This window comes from Pseudophryne corroboree, chromosome 3 (genome assembly GCF_028390025.1).
Source record: "Pseudophryne corroboree isolate aPseCor3 chromosome 3, aPseCor3.hap2, whole genome shotgun sequence".
NCBI classification, from domain to species: domain Eukaryota; kingdom Metazoa; phylum Chordata; class Amphibia; order Anura; family Myobatrachidae; genus Pseudophryne; species Pseudophryne corroboree.
Genome location: NC_086446.1, coordinates 666578684 through 666602490, shown reverse-complemented (window position 1 = coordinate 666602490; position 23807 = coordinate 666578684). Strand labels below are relative to the sequence as shown.

Genomic DNA, 23807 nt, shown 5'->3' with positions numbered 1-23807 from the left:
TTCTTATTATATTTGTCTATAAGTTCCTTCAAAAGCAACTGTATTCTCTTAGTGGGGTCACCTCGCATTTTTCTGTATGTAGTATTGTCATCAAGTTGATGATGAATCTCTGTCTCATAATCATTCCTATTTAGCAGTACGATGCCCCCCCCCCCCCTTATCTGCAGGTTTGATAATTAAATCCCAGATTAGAAATTTTATGGCCTTAAAAAAAATCCACCCTGATAGAAGAGGTGGTGACATCCAGAGAAAATTAGCAACTAATGAAGTGCAGTATATTTTTAATTTTAAAACTTTAGAACCCATAGGTTTAAACAAAGACTTTGAAACCAAGTGGTTCCTTTAAAGTCATCTTTATTTTTATTCTTCTTTTTATCCTTGTTTAAAGATATTGTAAATATGGCATTTCAGTTTTGTTTACTAACTTTTGATATGTTTATTTATTTGACATATGGATCGATTATGCTGCCACATTATATGTACGTTTGGGTCGGAATTAAGACTTCCCCGATTCACGGTGACATGCATGAAGCGGAACGGAAAACGCAGGGATATCCGGGGATAAAAGAAAGGGGCCACACTGACAAAACCGGCCGCTTCCTTCCGCCGGAAACCTGACGAGTAACACACTATGTTTGACACGCAGATTAACATCATCTTCCGTGGCCGGAAGTGACGTACCTCCCGTCGGAAGTGGGGCTGGCATGACCATAGAGGAGAAAGGCTCCGCTCTATGATGTACATCCGCCAAAGTTATTAAGAGAACACGCCTCAACATCTGCGGTAGAAGCTTGAAACACATGCAAAACCACAAAATGGATAAGGGGGAATGGATGCTCAGTATTTTTCCATTGTTAACAATAGGGGATTTAGATAATTAGTGGATCTATGTCTGGTATTAGGTTTTATGTTTGTATTAAATTTATGAGGATTGTTTGGTATAAATACCACTCACTAGGCAGTTACCTCCTACACCTTGAGAAAGATAACAGCCAGTTATCGAAACGCGTTGGTGGAGGTACTGGGTGGTGATTGGAACGACTTACCTGCATGTTTGACGACGATCTCTGGGGACGCCCGGTCTTCTTCTGTTTACTTGCCTTGAAACATCTTTTGTATGGTGAGAGTCCATTACCTACCCATATTTTAAATATTTTAATTGTTTTAAATAAAAGGTGTTATACTATTTGGAGCACTCTCTTTTCTCCATATACCTCTTGGAATTATATCGGGGAGATCTTTTACCTTGAGGAAGACGAGGAACTGTTATAACTGACAGTGACTACCGGTCCTTATTTGAAAGATCCATTCCCATGCTTGTTGTATTCCATGAGAGGGTGAGAGTCTTTACAATATCTATCCTTTAAAAAGATTGCTGTACGTTATCACACTATTTGAAGCCTCTCTTTTCACATATATCTATACTGAGTGGATTGGGAGTATTCGGGATCGTCTTGTGAAGTGTGAGCCACTAAGAGGAACCTGATGTAACTGAGACTCGCTTTAAACTCAGAGCACTATTCTATCTACGTTTGGGGTACGAGTCCAGTCACACTGTGTGTACACTATTGAATACCCATATTACAGTATAACACTATGTGTATATATTCTTTTCTTTTCAAGGGAGATACATAGAAAATTTCCCATTCAGATAACACCATCAATAATCTGAGCGCCCCAAACATCCTTGGTAACCTTTGTTTGTTCTGTATGTGCAAAGTGTTGGTGACACTTTTTTACCTCGGGGTTAAGGGCAGCTTATAGGCGCACGTTGTTAACCACCAATCTTTTGTTATATGGTGTTTCTACCTACCTTTCCCTGCACTGTTGTTCCGGGAGCCGCTGGTAGCCGTGTGCTGTGGCTCTGATCTCCTTTACTGTGCAGCGGCTGGCATGTCAGACGGAGCTCCAAGTCCCACTTTGTTCAACCGGCTACGGGCGATGTGACATCAGTGAGGACTCCGGACGTGGCTGACAATGCTGTATGCGAAGCGGCCGATGCAGAGGCCCTGCAGATTCCTTCTTTCTTTATTTGTAAAAGTAACCAACGCATTTCATGCGATCGGAGCGCACTTTTTCGAGGATAAACACTGTTTAAAAATCTTTTGTTTGTTTCCAACTTTATTCTAAAAATTACCGGAACTTCCGCTCGGAAGTGACTTGATTTGTGTGGGAACCATGTGTTTGGTTTTATTGTATTTAATAAAACTGGGAATTGGTTAAAATTATTCTAAAATATCATAGGTGCCGCTATTATATATATTTTTAATAATGAGATATTATGTATGAAATATGTTTGTATTTTTGACATTATGCTTGAAGAAATGGATTTAACTCAATGTCTATATTTAGACCTCTTGGTGATAACGTTTTCAATTCGAAAATCCATTTTGTTTCTACCATTTTCAGTTCTTCAGATATGTTTCCACCTCTCCAATTTTGTTGTATTTTTTTGATGACCATAAATTTTGATCCTGTGGTATTTTTATTGTGTGCTTCTGAATAGTGTTTTGACACATTATGTGTTAGCAGTCCTTTTTTTATATTATTGATGTGTTCCGAAAACCTCACTTTTGCTTTTCTTTTTGTTTGGCCGATATACTGTAAATTGCACGGACATTGCAGGAGGTAAGCATGTAACCACATTCTTTGGATAGGGATCACAATGGTTCGTATTCCACTATATTACCCGTCCCAGAACGTATAGGGCAAAGAGGCTGAAAACCCGGGATTCTTTCACCTCCTCTGGTAATTTGTGGATCCACTGGACCTCTCCCTCTAATCTTTCTCACCAGCAGTTTAAAGCTTTTCGGACTCAAGGTCCTTCATCAGAAGCCTGGTGAGAGCTACTAAACTTCCTATACTTATACTCCTTCTAATTAGATTTAATTGCAATTGATTTTCCCGCCTTTTCGTCACATGACATCAGTGGAAATCGCATCATTAACATGTCCATCACTCCTAAGTTTCCCACCAGGACATTATCTGGCAAAAAAGAGTTCCTCCCGCACTTACGGCCGTTCGTGACCGGAAGTACCTTCAGAGCGTCTCCAGCGGAAATCCGGTCATCATGGGATTTCGTATCTCCAGCGGAAGTGACGTTATCCCGGAAGTCGCTCATGCGTTCCAACTCAAATGCGGACTGGATTAGCCTTACTTGTGTTGATAAAAAATCTCAAGGGATCCAATTTAATGTATTCCGTGTGTTAATAATCCACAAGTAATGTCCATATAAAATCCATAAATAGTTCATATAGATGTCCATATAGAGTCCATAAATAGTTCATGTAGATATGTAAAAAAACACATAAAGAGAAGTATATAAATATATTATAAAAAAAATACAATATATTAGAAGAGGATTACAGGATACATTGGGGAATATTTATTAATGTCCATATAAACCCATAAAAATATATATACTGATAAAAAGACCACAAGATATAATAAGGAATATAAAATATCAATAAATAAAAATATTTAATAATAACCATTTCATCTCAAAATCCACATTTAATCCATTAGGAACCAATGTTTTTAATTTAAAAATCCATCTAATTTCAGTGTTAGCCAAATTGGACTCAAGATCTCTACTTTTCCAATTGGTTAGGACAGTTTGTGTACCAATAAAAGATTTAATCTTGTTAGGGTTACAATTGTGTTTTAATTTAAAGTGCATAGCGAAGGTGTGGGTTGCTAGACCCTTTCTCACATTGTAAACGTGCTCGGCTAGGCGAGTTTTCAAGTTCCTTGTGTTTTTACCCACAATCCTTAAAATATAGTTCAGCCTCATGGCCAATGATGATGAGAGGTCCTGGTTTCTTCCAGTATCACGACTATAGTATGTAGCTCTGCAGACTGACTTAATCCTTCTTTGTCTCTCTCATGTATCAGTACTTGTGTACTTCATGTGGAAACCATCGTTGCTGACCCATCTGTGGACCATGCATACTTCTTTTCTTCTTTCAGTTGAGCATATGGTTCTGCTATCTGAACTGGACCTCCATTGATTTGCAATGGAGGCAATTCAGTCTGTACTTTCAAAGCTCACAATTCTGGTGATGCAGCAGATCATTTGTGGAGTCCCTTTGATGGATACTCCACATGTTTCCGACATATACTACTTCCACTTCTGCACCACCTGCTTCTGGGCCATGGGTGTGTGTGTGCCTATACCGTCTTGACTTACCTACCCTGTCACTGGAAAGTCAGTTCTTATAGTGATAGGTTATTGCTTGGTGATGCCTTTCAAATGTTTAAGTACAGTGTAGGCTGTAAGTAAAGTCTTCTCCAAAGGTGAGTACCTTGTCTGTATGGGTAGTAATGGATTGGCCAAAATCTTATAGGAATCTTCTTATCACCACTGATGCCGTTCTTCTGCCATAGACCCCAAGACATACCTTGGTCAGTTACTGTCACATCCAGGAAGAATGTCTGACCTACCTGGTTGGGGCCCAGGGCGTCATGCGCCTGGATCACTTGTTTTAAAGTTTGGAATACGTCTCCTGTTCAGCTGACCACACAAATTCTGTGTATTGTCTGCAGTCGCAGCACGTGATGGCATGGAATGCATGCACGTCCTGTGTGCGTTCTATTTGCCATTCCTAGGTCCCGATGATGCAACCATCCACACTTCCAGGTCACAGTTATGTGATGAGAAACACAGACACGTGAAGGATTGTAACACATGCACTTCCTGTATTCATTCCACATGCTGATTCTGGATCCCAATGCCAGATCCCAACTAACTGTATACAAGACAGAGAGGAATCAGTGTACTACCCAGCTAATAGATATCTGTGTATGGCCGGATAGATGCATCAGGTGATCACAGGAGGCCAGTTACAAATCAAAGACTGGATTCAAGCAGGTGAAAAATACTAATTATACAATCATTTATCTCTAAAAATGGACATTTATTACCTTATACTTTTTATCAATAATAAGATTGCCTTCATGATATAAATAGTTGTATAGTAAAGACATTTTCTATTTTAGGATTGATATTCATCAAAGGATCTGGATATGGACTGCTTTTTAATCTAAAGGAGTCTGTTAAGACTTTCCATCTGAACCAATTTTCAAGCAGGAATTTGCAGACCCAGTGGACAATTACCAGTATCTATCTCCAAACACCATTTTGAAAGGAGCACACTGCACAGTGGGCCTGTTCCATACCTGATCACTGCTGTGTGTTTTCGCACAGCGGGCGATCAGGTACTAACTGCGAATGCGTATGCACTGCAATACGCACGTGCTTCGGACAACAAAGGGCATCGTCGGTCAGCGACGGGATGGTGCAAAAAATCCGATCGTATGGGCGTTCGCAAGGTGATTGATAGGAGGAAGCCAGTTGTGGGTGGCACCTGACCATTTATTGGGAGTGTCCGGAAAAACATTGGCGTGCCCAAGCATTTTCAGGGAGGGTGTGTAACGTCAGCTCCGGCCCCCGATCAGCCTGTTCTCATCTCACTGTCAGAGTAAGTCCTGGGCTGCGCAGAGACTGCACAAAGTGGATTTTAGCAGCTTGGCATACACATGGAATCGCACACTTGCACGGCGAATTTACACTCCCCCTGGAGGCGGCGACTATCTGAACGCAGGACAGCAAAGTTAGCAGCCCAGTGATCAGGTCTGAATCACCCCCAGTCTCCACAAGTTGGGTAATATCTGCTGTTATACCAATTTCAGTGCTACTATTGGTGGTCATTCCGAGTTGTTCACTCGCTAGCTGCTTTTAGCAGCATTGCAAACGCTAGGCCGCTGCCCTCTGGGAGTGTATCTTAGCTTAGCAGAATTGCGAACAAAAGATTAGCAGAACTGCTACAAAAAATTTTCATGCAGTTTCTGAGTAGTGATGAGCGGGTTCGGTTCCTCGGAAACCGAACCCCCCCGAACTTCACCCATTTTACACGGGTCCGAGGCATACTCGGATTCTCCCGTATGGCTCGGTTAACCCGAGCGCGCCCGAACGTCATCATCCCGCTGTCGGATTCTCGCGAGATTCGGATTCTATATAAGCAGCCGCGCATCGCCGCCATTTTCACTCATGCATTGGAAATGATAGGGAGAGGACGTGGCTGGCGTCCTCTCCGTTTATTCATTGTTGATGCAAATATTTGTGCTTGCTTATATCTTAATTGTGGGGACTGGGGAGCAGCTGTATTATTAATATAGGAGGAGTACAGTACAGAGTTTTGCTGATCAGTGACCACCAGTTTTATCCATTCTCTGCCTGAAAAAAACGCTCCTTATCTGTGCTCAGTGTGCTGCATATATCTGTGCTCACACTGCTTAATTGTGGGGACTGGGGAGCAGCTGTATTATATAGGAGGAGTACAGTGCAGAGTTTTGCTGACAGTGACCACCAGTATATGTTGTCTGCCTGAAAAACACTCCATATCTGTGCTCAGTGTGCTTCATATATCTGTGCTCACACTGCTTTATTATGGGGACTGGGGACCAGCAGTATTATATAGGAGGAGTACAGTGTAGAGTTTTGCTGACCAGTGACCACCAGTATACGTTGTCTGCCTGAAAAACACTCCATATCTGTGCTGCATTGTAGTATATAGTAGGAGTACAGTGCATAATTTTGCTGACCACCAGTATATAATATATAGGAGTACGGTACAGAAGGCCACTGCTGTACCTACCTCTGTGTCGTCAAGTATACTATCCATCCATACCTGTGGTGCATTTCAGTTTTGCACAGTTTGCTTACCACCAGTATATAATATATAGCATTACGGTACAGTAGGCCACTGCTGTACCTACCTCTGTGTCGTCAAGTATACTATCCATCCATACCTGTGGTGCATTTCAGTTTTGAACAGTTTGCTGACCACCAGTATATAATATGTAGCATTACGGTACAGTAAGCCACTGCTGTATCTACCTCTATGTCGTCAAGTATACTATCCATCCATACCTGTGGTGCATTTCAGTTTTGAACAGTTTGTTGACCACCAGTATATAATATGTAGCATTACGGTACAGTAAGCCACTGCTGTATCTACCTCTATGTCGTCAAGTATACTATCCATCCATACCTGTGGTGCATTTCAGTTTTGAACAGTTTGTTGACCACCAGTATATAATATATAGCATTACGGTACAGTAGGCCACTGCTGTACCTACCTCTGTGTCGTCAAGTATACTATCCTTCCATACCTGTGGTGCATTTCAGTTTTGCACAGTTTGCTGACCACCAGTATATAATATATAGCATTACGGTACAGTAGGCCACTGCTGTACCTACCTCTGTGTCGTCAAGTATACTATCCATCCATACCTGTGGTGCATTTCAGTTTTGCACAGTTTGCTGACCACCAGTATATAATATATAGCATTACGGTACAGTAGGCCACTGCTGTACCTACCTCTGTGTCGTCAAGTATACTATCCATCCATACCTGTGGTGCATTTCAGTTTTGCACAGTTTGCTGACCACCAGTATATAATATATAGCAGTACGGTACAGTAGGCCACTGCTGTACCTACCTCTGTGTCGTCAAGTATACTATCCATCCATACCTGTGGTGCATTTCAGTTTTACACAGTTTGCTGACCACCAGTATATAATATATAGCAGTACGGTACAGTAGGCCACTGCTCTACCTACCTCTGTGTCGTCAAGTATACTATCCATCCATACCTGTGGTGCATTTCAGTTGTGCGCAGTATATATAGTAGTAGGCCATTGCTATTGATACTGGCATATAATTCCACACATTAAAAAATGGAGAACAAAAATGTGGAGGTTAAAATAGGGAAAGATCAAGATCCACTTCCACCTCGTGCTGAAGCTGCTGCCACTAGTCATGGCCGAGACGATGAAATGCCATCAACGTCGTCTGCCAAGGCCGATGCCCAATGTCATAGTAGAGAGCATGTAAAATCCAAAACACAAAAGTTCAGTAAAATGACCCAAAAATCAAAATTAAAAGCGTCTGAGGAGAAGCGTAAACTTGCCAATATGCCATTTACGACACGGAGTGGCAAGGAACGGCTGAGGCCCTGGCCTATGTTCATGGCTAGTGGTTCAGCTTCACATGAGGATGGAAGCACTCATCCTCTCGCTAGAAAAAAGAAAAGACTTAAGATGGCAAAAGCACAGCAAAGAACTGTGCGTTCTTCGAAATCACAAATCCCCAAGGAGAGTCCAATTGTGTCGGTTGCGATGCCTGACCTTCCCAACACTGGACGGGAAGAGCTTGCGCCTTCCACCATTTGCACGCCCCCTGCAAGTGCTGGAAGGAGCACCCGCAGTCCAGTTCCTGATAGTCAAATTGAAGATGTCACTGTTGAAGTACACCAGGATGAGGATATGGGTGTTGCTGGCGCTGGGGAGGAAATTGACAAGGAGGATTCTGATGGTGAGGTGGTTTGTTTAAGTCAGGCACCCGGGGAGACACCTGTTGTCCGTGGGACGAATATGGCCTTTGACATGCCTGGTCAAAATACAAAAAATATCAGCTCTTCGGTGTGGAATTATTTCAACACAAATGCGGACAACAGGTGTCAAGCCATGTGTTGCCTTTGTCAAGCTGTAATAAGTAGGGGTAAGGACGTTAACCACCTCGGAACATCCTCCCTTATACGTCACCTGCAGCGCATTCATCATAAGTCAGTGACAAGTTCAAAAACTTTGTGTGACAGCGGAAGCAGTCCACTGACCACTAAATCCCTTCCTCTTGTAACCAAGCTCCTGCAAACCACACCACCAACTCCCTCAGTGTCAATTTCCTCCTTACCCAGGAAAGCCAATAGTCCTGCAGGCCATGTCACTGGCAAGTCTGACGAGTCCTCTCCTGCCTGGGATTCCTCCGATGCATCCTTGAGTGTAACGCCTACTGCTGCTGGTGCTGCTGTAGTTGCTGCTGGGAGTCATTCGTCATCCAAGAGGGGAAGTCGGAAGACCACTTGTACTACTTCCAGCAAGCAATTGACTGTCCAACAGTCCTTTGCGAGGAAGATGAAATATCACAGCAGTCATCCTGCTGCAAAGCAGATAACTCAGGCCTTGGCAGCCTGGGCGGTGAGAAACGTGGTTCCGGTATCCATCGTTAATTCAGAGGCAACTATAGACTTGATTGAAGTACTGTGTCCCCGGTACCAAATACCATCTAGGTTCCATTTCTCTAGGTAGGCGATACCGAAAATGTACACAGACCTCAGAAAAAGACTCACCAGTGTCCTAAAAAATGCAGTTGTACCCAATGTCCACTTAACCACGGACATGTGGACAAGTGGAGCAGGGCAGACTCAGGACTATATGACTGTGACAGCCCACTGGGTAGATGTATTGCCTCCCGCAGCAAGAACAGCAGTGGCGGCACCAGTAGCAGCATCTCGCAAACGCCAACTAGTTCCTAGGCAGGCTACGCTTTGTATCAACGCTTTCCAGAATAGGCACACAGCTGACAACCTCTTACGGCAACTGAGGAAGATCATCGCAGAATGGCTTACCCCAATTGGACTCTCCTGGGGATTTGTGACATCGGACAACGCCAGCAATATTGTGCGTGCATTACATCTGGGCAAATTCCATCACGTCCCATGTTTTGCACATACATTGAATTTGGTGGTGCAGAATTATTTAAAAAATGACAGGGGCATGCAAGAGATGCTGTCGGTGGCCCGAAGAATTGCGGGTCACTTTCGGCATTCAGGCACCATGTACAGAAGACTGGAGCACCACCAAACATTCCTGAACCTGCCCTGCCATCATCTGAAGCAAGAGGTGGTAACGAGGTGGAATTCAACCCTCTATATGCTTCAGAGGATGGAGGAGCAGCAAAAGGCCATTCAAGCCTATACATCTGCCCACGATATAGGCAAAGGAGGGGGAATGCACCTGACTCAAGCACAGTGGAGAATGATTTCAACATTGTGCAAGGTTCTGCAACCCTTTGAACTTGCCACACGTGAAGTCAGTTCAGACACTGCCAGCCTGAGTCAGGTCATTCCCCTCATCAGGCTTTTGCAGAAGAAGCTGGAGACATTGAAGGAGGAGCTAAAACAGAGTGATTCTGCTAGGCATGTGGGATTTGTGGATGGAGCCCTTAATTCGCTTAACCAGGATTCACGGGTGGTCAATCTGTTGAAATCAGAGCACTACATTTTGGCCACCGTGCTCGATCCTAGATTTAAAACCAACGTTGTATCTCTCTTTCCGGCAGACACAAGTCTGCAGAGGTTCAAAGACCTGCTGGTGAGAAAATTGTCAAGTCAAGCGGAACGTGACCCGTCAACATCTCCTCCTTCACATTCTCCCGCAAATGGGGGTGCGAGGAAAAGGCTCAGAATTCCTAGCCCACCCGCTGGCGGTGATGCAGGGCAGTCTGGAGCGAGTGCCACTGCTGACATCTGGTCCGGACTGAAGGACCTGCCAATGATTACTGACATGTCGTCTACTGTCACTGCATATGATTCTCTCACCATGGAAAGAATGGTGGAGGATTATATGAGTGACCGCATCCAAGTAGGCACGTCAGACAGTCCGTACGTATACTGGCAGGAAAAAGAGGCAATTTGGAGGCCCTTGCACAAACTGGCTTTATTCTACCTAAGTTGCCCTCCCTCCAATGTGTACTCCGAAAGAGTGTTTAGTGCAGCCGCTCACCTTGTCAGCAATCGGCGTACGAGGTTACTTCCAGAAAATGTGGAGAAGATGATGTTCATCAAAATGAATTATAATCAATTCCTCCGTGGAGAGATTCACCAGCTGCAATTGCCTCCAGAAAGTACACGGGGACCTGAGATGGTGGATTCCAGTGAAGACGAATTAATAATCTGTGAGGAGGGGGATGTACACAGTGAAAGGGGTGAGGAATCGGAGGATGATGATGAGGTGGACATCTTGCCTCTGTAGAGCCAGTTTGTGCAAGGAGAGATTGATTGCTTCTTTTTTGGTGGGGGCCCAAACCAACCAGTCATTTCAGTCACAGTCGTGTGGCAGACCCTGTCGCTGAAATGATGGGTTCATTAAAGTGTGCATGTCCTGTTTATACAACATAAGGGTGGGTGGGAGGGCCCAAGGACAATTCCATCTTGCACCTCTTTTTTCTTTCATTTTTCTTTGCATCATGTGCTGTTTGGGGACAATTTTTTGGAAGTGCCATCCTGTCTTGATTGACACTGCAGTGCCACTCCTAGATGGGCCAGGTGTTTGTGTCGGCCACTTGTGTCGCTTAGCTTAGTCAAACAGCCACCTTGGTGCGCCTCTTTTTTTTCTTTGCATCATGTGCTGTTTGGGGACTATTTTTTAAATCTGCCATTATGTCTGACACTGCAGTGCCACTCCTAGATGGGCCAGGTTTTTGTGTCAGCCACTTGTGTCGCTTAGCTTAGTCAAACAGCCACCTTGGTGCGCCTCTTTTTTTCTTTGCATCATGTGCTGTTTGGGGACAATTTTTTGGAAGTGCCATCCTGTCTTGATTGACACTGCAGTGCCACTCCTAGATGGGCCAGGTGTTTGTGTCGGCCACTTGTGTCGCTTAGCTTAGTCAAACAGCCACCTTGGTGCGCCTCTTTTTTTCTTTGCATCATGTGCTGTTTGGGGACAATTTTTTGGAAGTGCCATCCTGTCTTGATTGACACTGCAGTGCCACTCCTAGATGGGCCAGGTGTTTGTGTCGGCCACTTGTGTCGCTTAGCTTAGTCAAACAGCCACCTTGGTGCGCCTCTTTTTTTCTTTGCATCATGTGCTGTTTGGGGACTATTTTTTAAATCTGCCATCCTGTCTGACACTGCAGTGCCACTCCTAGATGGGCCAGTTGTTTTTGTCAGCCACTTGGGTCGCTTAGCTTAGCCACACAGCTACCTCATTGCACCTCTTTTTTTCTTTGCATCATGTGCTGTTTGGGGACTATTTTTTAAATCGGCCATCCTGCCTGACATTGCAGTGCCACTCCTAGATGGGCCAGGTGTTTGTGTCGGCCACTTGTGTCGCTTAGCTTAGTCACACAGCCACCTTGGTGCGCCTCTTTTTTTCTTTGCATCATGTGCTGTTTGGGGACAATTTTTTGGAAGTGCCATCCTGTCTTGATTGACACTGCAGTGCCACTCCTAGATGGGCCAGGTGTTTGTGTCGGCCACTTGTGTCGCTTAGCTTAGTCAAACAGCCACCTTGGTGCGCCTCTTTTTTTCTTTGCATCATGTGCTGTTTGGGGACAATTTTTTGGAAGTGCCATCCTGTCTTGATTGACACTGCAGTGCCTCTCCTAGATGGGCCAGGTGTTTGTGTCGGCCACTTGTGTCGCTTAGCTTAGTCAAACAGCCACCTTGGTGCACCTCTTTTTTTCTTTGCAACATGTGCTGTTTGGGGACTATTTTTTAAATCGGCTATCCTGCCTGACACTGCAGTGCCACTCCTAGATGGGCCAGGTGTTTGTGTCGGCCACTAGGGTCGCTTAGCTTAGCCATCCAGCGACCTCGGTGCAAATTGTAGGACTAAAAATAATATTGTGAGGTATGAGCTGTTCAGAATAGACTGGAAATGAGTGGAAATTATGGTAATTGAGGTTAATAATACTATGGGATCAAAATGACCCCCGAATTCTATGATTTAAGCTGTTTTTTAGGGTTTTTTGAAAAAAACACCCGAATCCAAAACACACCCGAATCCGACAAAAAATTTTCAGTGAGGTTTTGCCAAAACGCGCCCGAATCCAAAACACGGCCGCGGAACCGAATCCAAAACCAAAACACAAAATCCGAAAAATGTCCGGTGCACATCACTAGTTTGCCTGCACACATCTGTGATCAGACTGGGCATACATTTGGTTTTGTGCATTTTAAATGTCTGGATTATATTTTTTTTCCTTTACTCATGTATGTAAATTGTTTACATTATTTGGAAAGCAGTATACTTTGTGTGGATAATTTGTAATTACTGATAGATAATGTTAATAAACTTGTCCAGTAGTTAGTAGCTGTAAGTGAAACTTAATTATTTCTTCCTTGCAGCATAGATTTAGTGCCTACTTCAGAGCTGATCGTAGCTGTGTGAAAAGTCCTGTCAATCAGGCAGAGCCACAAGTGCGGCTGCTGCGCGTGCGCACACGGCACAGGGTTTCAGCCTGCGTACAGTGCCGCTGCAGCGACCAGGTCTGAATTAGTCCCATATATTTAAACCAGCACAGTAAGAACAAACATTAAAAATGATGTTATTTCTAGATGATATAGTTGTTTTAAGTGGAGTTGATACTTTGCCATACTTGTTGTGCCTTGCTATTTGGTGCGCAGATGTCACCAGTTCTACAGTAATCCAGAAAACAAGATTCCATCTTGTGTTACTATTATCATTTAAATTAGCTGTCGGTGATGGAGAAGGGAATATTTCATATTATTTATAGCACTAATGTACGTGTTTTTTCCACTTAAAATATTCTTGCAATTTCCAGATGGTCAGAATCTCTAGAAAATACCTCAGTCCAAATATGTAGGGCACATGAGGTGCGGTTGCATATATTTCTGGGTATTGCAGTACATGACACATTGTTTATTTTTGTCCACACCTCTATGGAACATGAGCAGCAGTAAATTATACCTCTTACCTGCAATTTCCTGCATAGTTATTGGGATATATACATTATGTCAGCAGTCACTACATTGACATTGACTATGTTGACCCGAGAATGCCAAAGCCAGTATTGTGACACAGTTGAATGCTACTTAGCATTTGAATAGTGTTAGCATTCTAACTTTAAACATATCTCTTTACCATTATGTTTAAAGTGCCAGAATACTGGTGACTGCATTCTTGTGTTGACATAGTCACAGTCAACATAGTGATTGTCAACATAATGGCTTAATACCATATCATTTCTCAAGGATCCTACAAACCTTGACATTTTAATCATCTACTTATAATAAAATCCACGCAGGGTATCCGGATGGTAGATCTACACTGTCTATATAGACAGTCAATAGGTCGACACTATATGGTTTTCAAGCATGAGGCTGACATAATGAAAAGGTTTTGCAAGAGAAGGGGGTTCCGCATTTACCCACTTTTCTAAATTAATGTTATTTAAATATCAGGTGCCATAGTAAGAACCAACGTTATACAGTTATACTCCAAATGGGTTAGTCTAATAACGCTGTTGGTGGCACACCTTATAATTGTAACTAGTGAAAAGATTGACAGGTACAAAAGTTCAATAGGGTCAAAATGTCAACCTGGAAATAGCTGACACTCACATGATCGACACAAGTTTTTTTTGGGTTTTCACATGTTTTTAAACTTTTGCTTGTTTTACCAAAAGATGGGATCCCAGCAGTTGAATTACTAATGCCGGAATCCCAACAGCAGGGAAAATGCCAGCGGTCGATATCCAGACCGCCACCTGATATTCCCACTCAAGTGGTGGTCCATGCCACCACCTGAGGCAGATTCTGATACTGTGGCGCTTGAAATTCACTACCAAGCCTGAAGCATGGCGAGTGCAGCCAGCCCGCAAGCAGTGGTGCTGAGAGGGGTGGGGAGGGTACAAATTACCTAGGCCCAGGTCTGAATGAGGGGCCCAGTGGGGGCCCGAGCTTTCTCCTACTTAACTGGCAGCAGCAGCTACAGCTCTTCTCATAAGCCCAGCACAAGCTGCTGACTCTATGTATATCAAGGCTTGCACTCTGCCCAAAATACTGTGCAATTTCCGGGGTGCCCTTAGTGGAATGACAGGTAGTATAAGCAGAAATAATGTGGCACTCTCGGGACTTGCTAATGTAACAATATATTCTGGTGATGGCCACTAATGTGCACGTCAACATTTCAGTTTAATCAACTTTAATCATATTTAGTCTTGAAAGTTCTGTTTATATGTGTGTGTGTGTGTGTGTGTGTGTGTGTGTGTGTATACTGGCCCTCATTCCGAGTTGATCGCTAAGAGTCATCGCATCGCAAATGTCCGAAATGTAAGTATCTGCGCATGCGCAAATGCGTGATTACGCATGCGCGAAGACATACGTACGACAACTGTGCAAAATTACTTTGGACAAAAAAAGCCGTAACTGCCAAACGAAAACAAGGAGTGGCGTGGGCGTGGCGGAGGCGAGACTTCGCAATGCTCCGACATGGGCGTGAAAGTGGGCGTACTGTGTGGGAGTATGCAACTTGCAATAGGCGTGTTTTTCGCACATAAACTTTGTCGCTGTTAAAACTAACATAGGAAACCGTAGCAACATTCACGCAGCAGCAGAGTAGGTCTGCAGTTACTCTACATTTGCGAAGTACTGGTACAAGTGTGTATGCAGTAATTAGCAGTTAATTGGAGAGCACATTCATCTGATGTTCAATTACTTGTTAATTACTGAGCCCATGAAAGTTACCAACCAGCAATTGACTGAACACACATTACATGTTTATTCTACTCACATATTAATCTCACACACTGTTAAATAAGGTTGTTATTTGTGTTTAACTTGGTGTGTAAGCATTGTGCAGAAATGTTTGAATGTGTGTTAGACTACTAAATACAAACAAGTTACATTTTTATTTAAAGTTATATAATTCTGCAACATTCTGATCAATTAACCAACACCCACATAATGCCGCATACACTATGATTTATTTTTAAAAGTCACAATAATATATGTTTTTAACATCTGTCAATGTTTTCAATGATGTCATGTTGTCCAAAGATATTTTATCAAGTTGTCGTGTCTGTTTTATTAATATGGACATTAAAGTGTGGTGCAAAACATACCTTTTTTTTTTTTTTTTTTTTAAATTTGAAGGAGAATTAGCAGATTGGTCACCAAGTGTCTATATGTTGACATAATCTTTTTGTAAGTAAGATTTTGCTAATGCATTACCTTCAAGAAATTGCACACATTTTGAATTTATATTTTTTATTTCAGAAATAATATGATCCAACATTTAAACATGGCTCCACATGAGTCTCACAGGCAGAGATAGACCAGGCACCAAGCAGATGGCACTGACAAAAATTATATTGCAGAACTCAGTACTCTGCAAATTTCTGCTTCTGACAAAAGTATCTTATAAATTCATAAATTCAACATATTTCACACCCTGCCACACAAAAATGTGACACAAACTGAGAAATAATTAGTATCCACCACACAAACACAACAATACACAGCACACTAGTGAGAGGAAGATGGCTCTGTTGTTTTTTAAAAGAAACTCACAGGCTACAATTCCTCCAAACAGAAAAAAGACATTTCACTAAGAGGGAGTGATCCATTCTGGCCACACAAGCCAAGTCCAAAATAACATAGAGGCAACTACAAAAACATGGGTGCTGCCCATCTGGAGAGACATCACTTTCTTCTTTTTCGCCCCGCCTGAGGCTGATCTTCTTTGCTTGGTCTGCGGAGTGACCTTCGTTGGGCCTGCCCAGTGTCCTGTTCTTCCTGGGCAGGGGCAGGGGAGGGAGCCGAAGTGGTTGGCTCTCTGCCACTGTGGGCAAGGGAGACAGCGATGGCCTGGAGCCCTTGCAAGATGTTAGTTGCAAGGCTTTGGTTTGAGGAGGCCAGTTGTTCTTGGGCCTGCCTGATCTCTGCCAGACTTTGGCAGAGTTGAGCAACACCTTGCTCAACACAGGTTCGGATCTCAGTGAGCCGGACAGTTATCTGGCTTACCTCCCGGATGACCCCGTCTTGAAATGTGTTTAGGCTCTCACCATACCTAGCAATTTCAAGCAGGATCTCCGGGATAGCAGAGGGTTGGGTGGGGGGGCCAGTAGGAACCTGCATAGGTGGGTTTTGTTGGCCCACACTGGCAGACCCACTAGGTCCCTCCACCTCAGCCTCAACCACATAACCGGCCTGTGACTCAAACTGTTCACCCCCCTGTGCTGTGTTTTGTGGCAAGCAAATAGAAGAATGTGTGGGGGAAAAGTTGGAGTCAAAATTAGTTTAAGATTATTAATACAGTTCAAATTTCAGACAAATACATGTGTAAACTTACCTTCCAAGTCATGTCCCGTCAGAATCTCAGGCAGGTCCGTGTCCATATGAGACACCCCTTGGCCCTCCTCATAACTCACACAGGCCATCGCCATCTCCTCCAAGTCAGTAAACTCCACAGCGACAGGTGGTCCCCCCCCTGTTGCCCTTGAGGCATTCCACTCCGCAGCCCTCTTTGCCTTCAGGCGGGATTTGAAGTCGGCCCACCTACATAAATATTGTGAAAGAGGGAAAAAGTTGAGTCTTCTTATTGTTCAAAGTAAATATATAGCACACATGTTCTGCTTGTGTTTGCTAGACATAACATGACATGTAACTACATTTTTTATGCAACTTAGCACAGAAAAAGGATTGTCAAGATGCACTTACCGTCGTCTCACTTCCTGTGATGTTCTGACGACAGAGCCAACTTCATTCACAGATTTTGTGATGTCTCTCCAGATGCGTTCTTTGGAAGCAGCCCCCATGTTTTTGGGGCCCCTATGTATTTTGGACATGGCCTGCGTGACCAAGACACGCAACTCCCTCTTAGTGAATGCAGGCTGTCTTTTTTTCCGTCTGGAGGTAGCCTGTGAGGTTTCTTCAGGTTGGTCATCTCCATCTTCCTCCTCACTAGCAGCTTCTGTCTGCTGTGTTTGTGTGGCTAAAGTCAATTCTCCCTCAGTTTGCTCACTATGTGTGTGTGGCAGGGTATCCACACTCAATTGTTGAGGTTCAGAAGCAGAAATTTGCAGAGTACTAGGTCCTGCATTAACCTCCGCAGAGGCGTATTCTAACAAGCGCCTTTGACACTCTATCCGTTGTTTCTGCAATGCCATCTGCTGCTCTGCAATGCGGTCTATCTCTGCTGCGATTTGCTCACGAGAAGCCATGTTTGTGATGACGTGTGTACGCCGAGGTGTGTGCGCTTATATACCTACGTGCGACTTGTTAATTCACACAGGTGTACACTGTTATTCTGTTGAATGATTGCACTGCTTATTTAAGGGCCTACTGTGCATGCTGTAAGTGTTGGTAGTTTGGCGTTTGAGTTGTTGGCTTGTGCGGGAAGGTGATAGTGGAATTGGCAGAGTGAGTAATTGTCAAGCATACCTTTGTCCTTTTCTTTGCGTTTTGAATATAGACAGTGGCATTTTTTGTGGGTATTTTCGTTTGTGAGTATTCTGTTTTTTTTTTTTTTTTTTGTGTTGGCAAGTTTTTTTAATACATTTTAATATTTTAATTTTTATAACACATATATATTTTGCAAGTCCATTTGTGAAAATATTCCCGTGCTTCTTTGTTTTGACTGTCATTAGTGTTCTCTTGTAGGAATTTACTTTTTGGTGAGAAAAACCAATTTTGTCTTCATTTTTGGGTGTGGTCCACAAAAACAAGACTTTATTTCTTTAGGAGCAGGTAAGTGTCGTTGGCCTGTGTTGGAGCTTGTTTGTTGGAAGTGTCTGTATGCTGTTTTTGACTGTCATTTGTGTTCTCTTGTAGGATTTTTTTTTTTGGTGAGAAAAACCAATTTTGTCTTCATTTTTGGGTGTGGTCCACAAAAACAAGACTTTATTTCTTTAGGAGCAGGTAAGTGTCCTTGGCCTGTGTTGGTGCTTGTTTGTGTTTGTTAAATTTTTTTTTGTAAAGTTTGCTAAACAAAGTGTTTGGGTTTTCCAGGATTGATCTGCAAAGTAGTGTTTGTCTTTCCTGGACTAGGTACTAAATTTCTTATTTTTTTGGTTTTTTTTTTTTATAAAGTTTTTTTGCATTAATATATGTTTTTTATATCCAAATATTAAATTTAGTTTTATTTGCTTTTTATTTTTGCATTTTGGACATGAATTCAACACAGAAAAAATGTACGCTCCTGCAGTAAGTTGACACCACAATTGTAAAAACAGTTATTGTGTAAAATTTTGGAAAACTTTGAATTATTTTTTTTTTACATTTCTTAACATTCTCTCCAAAAAGTGTGTGATGTCAATACATATTGCGGCAGAAGCCCTACCTCCCCAACCCACGCCAGCACTCCCACCCCAACCGCCAGCCCCACAACCACAGCCGGCTCCTCATCAACCAAGGCAACGGAGGCGTGCTAGGCCACCAATTTTCAGAACCCGTGTCATACTTTTTGGGATGCCAGATGATGTGGTGGTGCGTAGATACCGGCTGCCACCACATCTAATCCTAGACACTCTCTCCATAATAGAGAGTGATCTGGAGTCTGAAATTCGGTATCCTACAGCAATACCACCATTGACACAATTCCTTGCAGTGTTACATTTTTTGGCCACAGGATCATTCCAGCATGTTGTTGGAGACCTGGTTGGCATGTCGCAGGGCCAGTTCAGTAAGGTCCTGCGACGTGTCTGCCAGGCTTTCATCAAGCGTGTTAAGCAATTTATTGCTATGCCTTTGGATGTTGGTGCCCTAGATGTGGTGAAGCGGCAATTTGCGGAAGGTGGTAGTCGCTTCCCACATGTTATTGGGGTTGTGGATGGCACACATGTTGCTATTCAGCCACCAAGACATAATGAAGAAATTTATAGAAACAGGAAACTGTTTCATTCTCTGAATGTAATGGTTGTTTGTGGGCCATCCCTCCAGATCCTTTCCCTGAACGCAAAGTTTACAGGAAGTTCCCATGATGCGTATGTCATTAGACAATCAGGGATATGGCAGAGATTAAGATCAAGTCAATGACCAGACATGTGGTTATTGGGTGAGTTGTTGCTCAAATATTTTAGTTACAAACTTACAAAAATATATGAAATTTGTGATCTAAAATTTTGCTTTTATTCCAACAGGAGACCGTGGATATCCTTGCACCCCCTGGCTCATGACTCCTTACCGTAATCCCAGGCCAGGACCACAGATGGCATTTAACTCCGCGCTTACTGCCACTAGGCAGCTGGTGGAGCGCACAATTGGTGTCCTGAAAGGGCGCTTTCGTGTGCTCCACCGCACGGGTGGCGACATCATGTATTCGCCGGAGATGGCAAGTAAAATAGTGGTCCTGTGCGCAATACTCCATAATATCGCGGTAAGGATTAGTGTCGAGCTTCCTCAGGCAGAGGAATTGCCTGATGAGGAGCCAGGGGTTGTGCCACGCTTCGGTGGGGGGAGTGTGACACGGAGGGGGAGCCAAGTGAGGGCAAGAATTGTAGCAGAACATTTCAGGTATAGTGTTTTTAACATTTATATTTGCACAAATAATACAACCCAGTATGCTTATGTATTTTTAAACATGATTGCATTTAGTATGTTCTTGTAAAGTGATTGGGTAATGCTGTTGTTGTGTTGGAATGGTTTTTTCTTTTTAAACACAAAAAACAAAAACACGTTAAGCTGACAATGTTTATGTAATAATTTAAATACTGTAATGATAATAAATAGTGTCCTTATTTATTTTATATCCTCAAATCCTGATTATGTAAACAAACACACAAACAAATGATCCTCAATGTTTGACACTTTGTGACTGTCCAGCTGAATGATCACACGACCTGTGGTGAGTACACAGATATGTTTAGTAATTTTCAGTAAAGTCTGTGTCTCTGTGTGTTTATTCTAATTGTTTCTAACAAACATTTTCGCTTCTGCTAAGGCGAATTTCCGCTCGTGCAAAATAACACTCTGCTCTTCACAGCATTGCAAAGATCAATAAAGTTATTAGAAATGACATATTTTTGGCCAATCACATGCTAACAGACACTATAAATATATGCCCAAATAAGGAAAACGCCATTGCCATGATGCGTGCAGCACCGTTCTCCAGGCGGGAGCTCCGCGTGCTGGTAGCGGTGATGGACCGCCGCGTAGGCCGCGTTGGGCGCTTCATCCCCAATCGGGTGAAGCGCGAGGCCTACGCGGAGGTCCGCCGCCTGCTGCGGACTCGCGTCCGCAGCAGGCGGACAATCATCCAGCTCGAGAGGCGATGGAGTGATCTCCGCAGGCGGACTCCAGATTTGTTGGCGGAGATCCGCCAGCAAATCCGTGCTCTCCATACCCGAAGTAAGTTACATTACATAAGATTTTTTGCTTAAAATGTGATAATGCTTGATCTTCCCAATTTTGAACAAAAGGTTTTTTGTAAACCATTGTGCAAAACCATGTGCACTGCAGGGGAAGCATATGTAACATGTGCAGAGTGAGTAAGATTTGGGTGGGGTGTGTTAAAGCATCTCAATAATTTGCTGTGTTTAAATTAAACAGCCTGTATTTTCCATGCCCATAATTGAAAAAGTCCACCAAATCTAACTCTCTCTGCACATGTTATATATGCAACCCCTGCAGAGCACATGCTTTTGGACAATTGCAAACTAAATTCCAGCTGTAATCCCCTTTGAATTACCTACATTTTACAGTAAGTGGTAGGCTAATTGCAACCTTCAGTCTCCTTTTTAGGAAATTAGGTCAGTGTGTGTGGTTAGGGGAAACAGTACTGACTGTAGTAAAGTGACACGAAACAAGTGCATGTTTCCAAGAAATAAGAAGCAGCCAGGAAACTGGTCCAAAATACTTGATAAGTGCTGGCTATATAATAAGGGCCCTTGAATAGTAATCTGGTGATGTTGCCTAGACAAATCACTATGACTCAATGGACTAGATTAAGGAATGAGCTTCAAAGTTAAAGTTTGGCTTCATTTTGTTTGCTATGGCCAACATGAAGAGGATCTTAACATGTTTGATTTTCTATTTTAAATTTTTTAAAAAAAAACATGTAACATAACATTTATATTTAAAAATCAATACTATGTAATTTGGCATGATTAAAAAATGTGGACAATATTTTCATTCTAGGACAACAACAACGGCACAACTCCCCACCCCCTTCCCCTTCCCACTCCCCCTCCCCTTCTCACTCCCCCTCCCCTTCTCACTCCCCCTCCCCTTCTCACTCCCCCTCCCCTTCACACTCCCCCTCAGCTTTCCAGTCCCCCTCATCTTCACAGTCCCCCTCAGCTTCCCAGTCCCCCTCAGCTTCCCTGGCCCACTCCACTTTCCATTCCCCTTCTCACCACACCTCTCCATCTCTTTCTGGGACCCCTTCTCCTCCTTCCCATACCCCTTCTCCTTCCACTTCGACATCCCCATCTGAACCCCCCTCACCCTCTATTGCTTTAAATTTCTCTCCGCCCCCCTCGCCCTCTCAATCAGACCCCCCCTCTGAAATTGCGGCACTAATCCAGCCTCCTTCCCCCATCCAGCCTCCTGCCCCAATCCCTCCTCCTTCCCCAATCCCTCCTCCTTCCCCAATCCCTCCTCCTTCCCCCATCCAGCCGCCTTCCCCCATCCAGGCAACATCCCCACCAAGTGAATGGGCAGAGGAAGCCCCTGCAGAACATTCCGGGAGTCTGGATGTTTCCGAGGAAAGTAAGTTTATTTAAATTTTCTACAGTAAGATTACCCACTTACACTTACAATGCCAAAACATGCAGTGTTGTACTGTTTGAATTCTTGGACCCTGGAAAAATATTTAAACATTTCATCATGGTGTACATGTTGCCTTTACATATTTGTGAGTGTCATTATATGTACAGTGTGTATGTGTGCAATGTTTTGTGTGTCCACTCTAGGTTGACACTCATTAGGTAGCCAGGGTTGCCAGGACAACAGGGTTTATATGTGTTACTTTTTCAGTGAAACAGTTAGACCTGAGTGGAGTTTAGTATGTTGTTTGCCTTTTACACTTGGGCCTGTGTAGTCTGAATATTTACACTTACAAATCACATGCTTCACTTTGTTATGCAGCCTAATGACACACTGTTTTTTTGTGTGAAAGTTACATTCTCAAAATTAATAATTGTTCGAGTCAAACATGTTTCCACTTATTTAGTAAGGGCAGCTTTCAGGGAGTGTGGGAATGCTATGATATGTTGGGCTGCTGAAGATGTGTTTATGCAGTGTGATGATGCAGGACCAACCCCCTAAAAATTAAAAAAAAAATAAACAACAAATGGGAATGAATGCCAACATGGTGTCACATTGACGAAGATGGTAGTTATCTTTAACATGGGATGTCGGACATAGCAACCAATAAGATTATACTTAAAAAATTGGGAGCCACTTCTACAATATAATAATCATATTTTGGCTTGATTGATATGGGCAACGTTCCATCTTAAATATAACTCACATAGTAGTAAATGTAACACATGGTCTGGAACACTTTAAAATCTGAAAAAAAGGCTGAGCAGGCTTGTGTGTTCTGCTAATGATTGTACCATAAAACAGCCAGGATGTAGTAACTTTGCCATTAAAGCAGACCTGTCCAAACTGCGGCACTCCAACTGTTGAGAAACTACACATCCCAGCATGCCCTCACACAGCTTTGCCATTCCCTGACCACAAAACTGTGTAAAGGCATGCTGGTATATGTAGTTTCACAACAGCTGGAGTCCAGCAGTTTGTACATGCCAGCATTTAAGTGTGCTTTGCGCCTTGCTTGGCTAATAAGTAATGTAATTAAGTTATTAATGTTTGTGTTGCATCTTAATTTCAGATGTTGCAGTTGGAGATCCCACAAGTTTTGCAGGGATTCTAAACACCATGCGCCAACACCTGCAAGCAATGCTGGATTGTGTGGACCATTTGGAAAAATTTGCATAATTTAGAATATTTGATTTACCAAAAAAACAAAAAAAAACAAAAACAAATAAAAAAAAAGTTGTTTAAAGTTAACCGGGTGTTGTGTTTCTTAATGCAAAAAAGGATCAGCAGATTTGCAGGTAGAATTTTTATGACAAAAAAATTACACACATCTAACGTTACATTTTGACCCAAAAAAAAAGGATAATATTGTGTTAAGAAACATGTAAACACCTTCATTCACAAACAACACCTTTAAAAATTAAAAAAGTGAAGAAAAAAAAAAAAAAAATTAC

The 23807-nt window shown here is 42.9% G+C and overlaps 1 long non-coding RNA gene across 1 annotated transcript; it reads left to right on the top strand.

Moving 5' to 3' along the window:
• Positions 1-20351: 20351 nt before the first annotated feature.
• LOC135058150 (uncharacterized) lies at positions 20352-23513 on the top strand. The gene is made up of 3 exons (XR_010244640.1): positions 20352-20431; positions 21724-22296; positions 23426-23513. It is a non-coding gene; the product is annotated as an uncharacterized LOC135058150 (long non-coding RNA).
• The last annotated feature ends 294 nt before the right edge of the window (positions 23514-23807 follow it).